The 7,132-nt window shown below is 36.6% G+C and overlaps 1 non-coding gene across 1 annotated transcript; it reads left to right on the forward strand.

Annotated features, from left to right (window-relative positions):
• Positions 1–5,171: 5,171 nt before the first annotated feature.
• On the forward strand, positions 5,172–5,275 carry LOC131808717 (U6 spliceosomal RNA). The gene has a single exon (XR_009344920.1). It is a non-coding gene; the product is annotated as a U6 spliceosomal RNA (small nuclear RNA).
• The last annotated feature ends 1,857 nt before the right edge of the window (positions 5,276–7,132 follow it).

The following is a 7,132-nucleotide window of genomic DNA, read 5'->3' on the forward strand; positions in this document are numbered from 1 at the left end:
TGTAGTTTCATTTCCAAGTTTCGGTTCTTTCTGAATGAGACATTACAACTATGAGTTTGTCTACATTACTAAGACTGACTCTGTAAGTTGGCAAATCCATTACATAGGTTTACTCATGTTACCTTTGAATGGCACATGTAGAGAACAGACCAAATGCAGGACAGCAAAGATTTCAGAAACTACCAATATTGAGACCATAACCCATAGAAGGAGAGACAGAAAATTAGAAAACCCCAATACTAGGAATCTTTAAAACATGCATTTAAATAATTCATGGTTCAAAGAGAAAATTACAAGAATATTAGAAAATACTTTGAATTGAATGAAATTAAAAATACAATATTATAAAAAACTGGGATATGCTGAAGCACCACACGGATGGAACTTTATTACATTAATGTTTACATTAAAAAGAAAAGTTTCCAATCAATGACCTAAGCTTGCACCTTAAGAGAATAGGGGAAAAAAAAAAAAAAGAAAAGAAAAAGCAAATTAAAATCAAAGCAAACAGGGATGCCTGGGTGGCTAAGTCAGTTAAGAGTCTGCCTTCAGCTCAGGTCATGATCCCAGGGTCCTGGGATTGAGCCTCAAGTCAACCTCCCTGCTCAGTGGAGAGCCCGCATCTCCCTCTCCTTCTGCCCCTTCCCCCTGCTGATATTCTCTTTCTCACTTGGTCTCACTCTTTCTATCTCATACAAATAAATAAAATCTTAAAAACAAAACAAAAACCTTCAAAACAAACAGAGGGAGGGAAAAATAACAATGAAAGTAGAAATCATTAAAATTTAAAACAAGAAAATAACACTGAAAACAGGTTCTTCGAGAAGACTTTTAAAAAATATTTATATATTTTAGAGAGAGAATGCAAGCAACAGAGCAGGGACAGAGCGAGTGGGAATCTCAAGCAGTCTCCACACTGAATGCAGAACCAACATGGGGCTCGATCTCAAAACCCTGAATTCATGACCTGTACCAAAACCGAGAATCAGAAGCTTAATTGACTGAGCCACCATGTGCCCTTCAAACAGACTTTAGTTTAGTTTTGTTTTGTTTTAATTTCTTTTCAGCATAACAGTATTCATTGTTTTTATACCACACCCAGTGCTCCAAGCAATCTGTGCCCTCTCTAATACCCAAGACCTGGTTCCCCCAACCTTCCACCCCCTGCCCCTTTGAAAACTCAGATTGTTTTTCAGAGTCCATAATCTCTCATGTTCACCTCCCCTTCCAATTTCCCTCAACTCCCTTCTCCTCTCCATCTCCCCTTGTCCTCCACGCTATTTGTTATGCTCCACAAATAAGTGAAACCATAGGATAATTGACTCTCTCTGCTTGACTTATTTCATTCAGCATAATCTCTTCCAGTCCCATCCATGTTGCTGTAAAAGTTGGGTATTCATCCTTTCTGATGGAGGCATAATACTCCATAGTGTATATGGAACACATCTTTCTTATCCATTCGTCCGTTGAAGGGCATCTTGGTTCTTTCCAGTTTGGCAACTGTGGCCATTGCTGCTATAAACATTGGGGTACAGATGGCCCTTCTTTTCACTCCATCTGTATCTTTGGGGTAAATACCCAGTAGTGCAATGGCAGGGTCATAGGGGAAGCTCTATTTTTAATTTCTTGAGGAATTTCCACTGTTCTCCAAAGTGGCTGCACCAACTTGCATTCCCACCAACAGTGTAAGAGGGTTCCCCTTTCTCCACATCCTCTCCAACACACGTTGTTTTCTGACTTGCTAATTTTGGCCATTCTAATTGGTGTAAGGTGGTATCTCAATGTCATTTTAATTTGAATCTCCCTGATGGCCAGTGATGATGAAAATTTTTTCATGTGTCTGATAGCCATTTGGATGTCTTCATTGAAGAAGTGTCTGTTCATATCTTCTGCCCATTTTTTGATATGATTGTCTGTTTTGTGTGTGTTGAGTTTGAGGAATTCTTTATAGATCGTGGATATCAACCTTTTGTCTGTACTGTCATTTGCAAATATCTTCTCCCATTCCGTGGGTTGCCTCTTTGTTTTCTTGACTGTTTCTTTGCTGTGCAGAAACTTTTGATCTTGATGAAGTCCCAAAAGTTCATTTTGCTTTTGTTTCCTTTGCCTTTGGAGACATATCTTGGAAGAAGTTGCTGTGGCTGATATCGAAGAGGTTACTGCCTATGTTCTCCTCTAGGATTCTGATGGATTCCTGTCTCACGTTGAGGTCTTTTATCCATTCTGAGTTTATCTTTGTGTACAGTGTAAGAGAATTGTCGAGTTTCATTTTTCTACATATAGCTGTCCAGTTGTCCCAGCACCATTTATTGAAGAGACTGTCTTTTTTCCACTGTATATTTTTTCCTGTTTTGTTGAAGATTATTTGCCCATAGAGTTGAGGGTCCGTATCTGGGCTCTCTACTCTGTTCCACTGGTCTATGTGTCTGTTTTTATGCCAGTACCATGCTGCCTTGGTGATCACAGCTTTGTAGTAAAGTTTAAAATCGGGTAATGTGATGTCCCCAGTTTTATTTTTGTTTTTCAACATTTCCCTAGTGATTCAGGGTCTCTTATGATTCCATACAAATTTTAGGATTATTTGCTCCAGCTCCAAAAAGACTTTTAAAATCGAGCAGAGATTCTAGTCACTCTGACTAGGAAATTTATATAAATTATCAACATCTGGACAGAAATATGTTCTAGAGACATTAAAATGTTAATAAGGGAATATTATTCATCATATAGTAAAAGTGAAAATATAAATAAAATAGGCAAATTCTTTAAGAAACACAAATTACCAAAGGTCACTTGGGAAGAAATAGATGATTTGAATACTTTGTTTCTGTTAAAAAAAAATTAAATGCTTTCTTAAAACTCTTCTAACAAAAATTCCAGGCCCAGTATGGCTTTACTGGAAAATTCTGTCAAAAAGTTAAGGAAGAAATAATAATAATTTGACATAAAAATGTTCTAAAAAAAAGAGGAGAAGGAAATACTTACTTAATCATTCTATCATTACCCTGAAGTCAAAACCAGATATTACCATACCTATCACAACAGGAGACACAAAAATCCTCAAAAATAATTCTTCATATCATCATCATAATCAACATCATCATCATCATCATTAATATCATAGCAACAGGGAGCCTGGGTGGCTCAGTGGGTTAAGCCGCTGCCTTCGGCTCAGGTCATGATCTCAGGGTCCTGGGATCGAGGCCGGCATCGGGGCTGTCTGCTCAGCAGGGAGCCTGCTTCTCCCTCTCTGCCTGCCTCTCTGTCTACTTGTGATCTCTGTCAAATAAATAAATAAAATCTTTAAAAAAAAATATCGTAGCAACAAATCAAATCCAGTAACACAGAATACAAATCATGAATTATGACCAAATGCCATTCGCCTTCAGAATTCAAAATCGGGTCAATTTTTTGAATATCAATCTATAGCAATTATTATATCAAGAGATTAAAGCAAATAAACCTTATGATCATTTCAATAGATGCAAGAAATGTAAAGTTTCACATCCATTTATGATTATAAACTCTCAGTGAACTAAAAATAGAAGTGAATTTAGTTAATCCAATAAAGAATATCTTTAAAAAATTAAAATCTATAAGAAACATTATAATAAAAGAAGGAATGAATGTTTCCCCTTAAAATTATGTTCTCACCATCCCTATTCAACAACACATTGGAAGTCTTAGGTAATACAATAAGAGAAGGAAAACAAAAAGTAAAAAGGTCTACAGACTGGAAGGAAGAAATAGTTATGTCAACAATCGCACGGAATCTAAAAATAGTCCACTGGAACTAGTGAGTAAATTTAATAAGGAGATAAGATACAATGTAATAATCAAAAACAAATTCTATTTCTTTGTATTGCTAATGAATAATTGACAAATTTTAATTTAAAAATCAATACTCTTCATAATAGAACTAAAAACAAGCATGTAATATTTATGTATAAATTCATCCAAATATGTACAGTGCTTGTGTACTGAAAACTACAAATCACTTCATAAATAGGAAGTGTCAAGTGTTGTTAAGTTCTCAAATTCTTTGCCAGCTGATCTATTGATTCAATGCAATCCCAAAGAAAATCCCTGAAGGAGATAAATACACACACACACATACACACACACACATAACATAGGTATATATGTGTATATATATATATTCATATTCTTAATATTGACAAATTGATTGTAAAACTTACATTGAGAATAAAAAGAACTAGAGTTGCTCAAAGAATTTTGGGCAGGAAGAACAAAGTGGAGGACTCATGCTATCTGATTTCAAGACTTACTATAAAGCTACAGTAGGTTTTGATGAAGAATAGACACAAAGACAAAAGGAACAGAATAGAGTATGCAGAAGTAGATTTACACCATGTATGTATGGACCATTGATCTTTGATAAATTACAAAGACAATTCAGAGGGGAAAGGCAGTCTTTTCAACAAAAGTTGTTCTAACAGTTGTAATTCAAGTGCAAAATAAATAAACCTTGACCCACACTTGGCACTATATTCAAAAACTAACTCAGGTACCTGGGTGGCTCAGTGGGTTAAGCCTCTGCCTTCGGCTCAGGTCATGACATCAGGGTCCTGGGATAGAGGCCCACGTCGGGCTCTCTGCTCTGCAGGGAGCCTGCTTCCCCACTCTCTGTCTGCCTGTCTCTATGCCTACTTGTGATCTCTCTCTGTCAAATAAATAAATAAAATTTAAAAAAAAAAAACCTATCTCAAAATAAATTGTGTAAAAGCTAAAATGAGAAAACGTATAGAAGAAAACATACAGAACTTCTAACTGTATATTTGGTAGAATTTCTTAGATTATGATCCCAAAAATCCAATACATAAAAGGGAAAACTTTGATAATAACATTTTATCAGTTAAAAAACTTCTGCTCTATATAGACACTGTTAAGAAAACGAAGGAAGCCAGGGGCTTCCAGGTGGTCCTGTTGGTTAAATGTCTTCCTTTGTCTCAGGTCATGCCACTCTCCCTGCTTGCGCTCTCAATCTCTCTCTCACTATAATAAATAAATAAAATCTTTTCTAAATTAAGAAAGAAAATGAAGGAAGCCAAAACTGAGAGAAAATATTTACAAAACATATATTTTAGGAGGGATTTATTGTTCTTTCAGAATATTTTTAAAAAACTCTCAAAATTCCAAAAAAAGAAAAACGAGCTTGCTTCAGTAACATGTGCACCTACAACCAGAAAGATACAGAGAAGAGTAAAATGGCCCCTGTGTGAATGACTCACAAATTCATGAAATGTTCCATTTTTTTACTGGATGAAAGTGGCAAAAGGTGTAAGTTTCCAGTGATTACATAAATAAGTATTGGGAATGCGATGTACAACATGAAGACTGTACTTAAGACTGTTGTTGGTGCATTTGAAAGTTACTAAGAAAGTTGATCCTAAAGTTCTCATCACAAGGATAAAACTTTTTTTTTTCCTGTTTCTTAAAATCTTTGTGTAATCTTAACTGCACCCACATGAGTTTGCTCCTTGGTCAGTCAAAAACTGAACCAGGTGAGTTGTCCCCGGAAGAAAATTTTATTTGCTGTGAATGAGATCACAGGGAATGACTTCCAAAGCCCTGACTCTTCTAGAGGGTGAATGGTGGGTTCCTTTTGATTAGGGTTAGGATGAATGTCTTCTTATTGTATGCAGAGGTAGGCACAAGGTCCTGCATGTGCCTTAAGGAAATAGCCTACACACATACTGCATGTTACGTAAATGAGGCTTGTGTTCCTCCTTGGGTGGAGATTTCAGTATTATAATGAGGTAAACATAACTGTAGGTCAGTCCAAGCTTCACTCTGAGGTCCATCTGCATAGACATGAGTTGAGGGGTGGGTGTAAACTCAAAGAATCTGGGTTGTCTGGACCAGCAGGTGGTCTTACCAGTCACCATCATCTTTGGGGAGGACTGGTTTCTGGTTTCATTAGCCTGAATTAACAGAAAAGCCTGAAAGAAGAGCTTAGGGAAATATAAGAGGTTAGTGAGCACAAGCAGGCAGGCAGTAAAGACCAGGTCTTGGGGTCTAGCTGGCGACAAGATGATCAATGTAACTAAACTTAATGTGGTCATCATTTCACAATATATGCAGGTCAAGTCATTGCACATACAGCTTAAACTTACATAATACTGTACATCAAGTATGTCTCAATAAAACTGGAGGAAAAAGAAAAGAAATGAAAAGTTCAACTAGAAAATGGCAAAATATGATCCCCTGGGTGGCTCAGTCCATTAAGCATCTGCCTTCAGCTCAGGTCATGATCTTGGAGTCTTAGGATCGAGTCCCACATTGGGCTCCTTGCTCAGCCAGAGTCTGCTTCTCTCTCTGCCTCTGCTCATGCTCTCTCTCTCTAATAAATAAATAAAATCTTCTTTAAAATGGAAAGGTATTTATATAGACACCTCATCAAAGAAGATTTGAATTTAGCTAAAAAAAAAAAAGATGTACAAAAAGATGGCCAACATCACTAATAATTAGTAAATGCAAATTAAAAGTACAGTAAACTCTACACACTTGTTAGAATGGCTAAAAAGTGAAACAAAATTTAAAAACAAAACAGAGCAACTGGAAGCTTCATACATTATTTTTGTGAATTCAAAAATGATGTCACTGGGCGCCTGGGTGGCTCAGTGGGTTAGGCCACTGCCTTCAGCTCAGGTCATGGTCTCAGGGGCCTGGGATGGAGAGTCCTGCATCGGGCTCTCTGCTCAGCGGGGAGCCTGCTTCCCTCTCTCTCTCTCTCTCTCTCTGCCTGCCTCTCCATCTACTTGTGATTTCTCTCTGTCAAATAAATAAATAAAATCTTTAAAAAAAAAAAAATGATGTCACTACTTTGGAAAAGAATTTGATCATTTCTTATAAAGTTCAACATACACTCACCATACAATGTATCAACCCTGCTCTTGGAGATTTTTCCAAGAGAAATAAAAGCATATGCTCACACAACACTTGTACATAAATATTTAGAGTTGCTTTATTCATAGTTGCCAAAAAAAATACTGGGAATAATCTGCATGTATTTCAGTCAGTGAATGGATAAGCAAATCCATTTACTTGCTTTTCATGAAATACTACTCAAAAATATGAAGGAAAGACTCTCAAATGCATTTTTCTCAGTGAA

The sequence above is a fragment of the Mustela lutreola genome, chromosome 9 (assembly GCF_030435805.1).
Source record: "Mustela lutreola isolate mMusLut2 chromosome 9, mMusLut2.pri, whole genome shotgun sequence".
In the NCBI taxonomy this organism is placed as follows: domain Eukaryota; kingdom Metazoa; phylum Chordata; class Mammalia; order Carnivora; family Mustelidae; genus Mustela; species Mustela lutreola.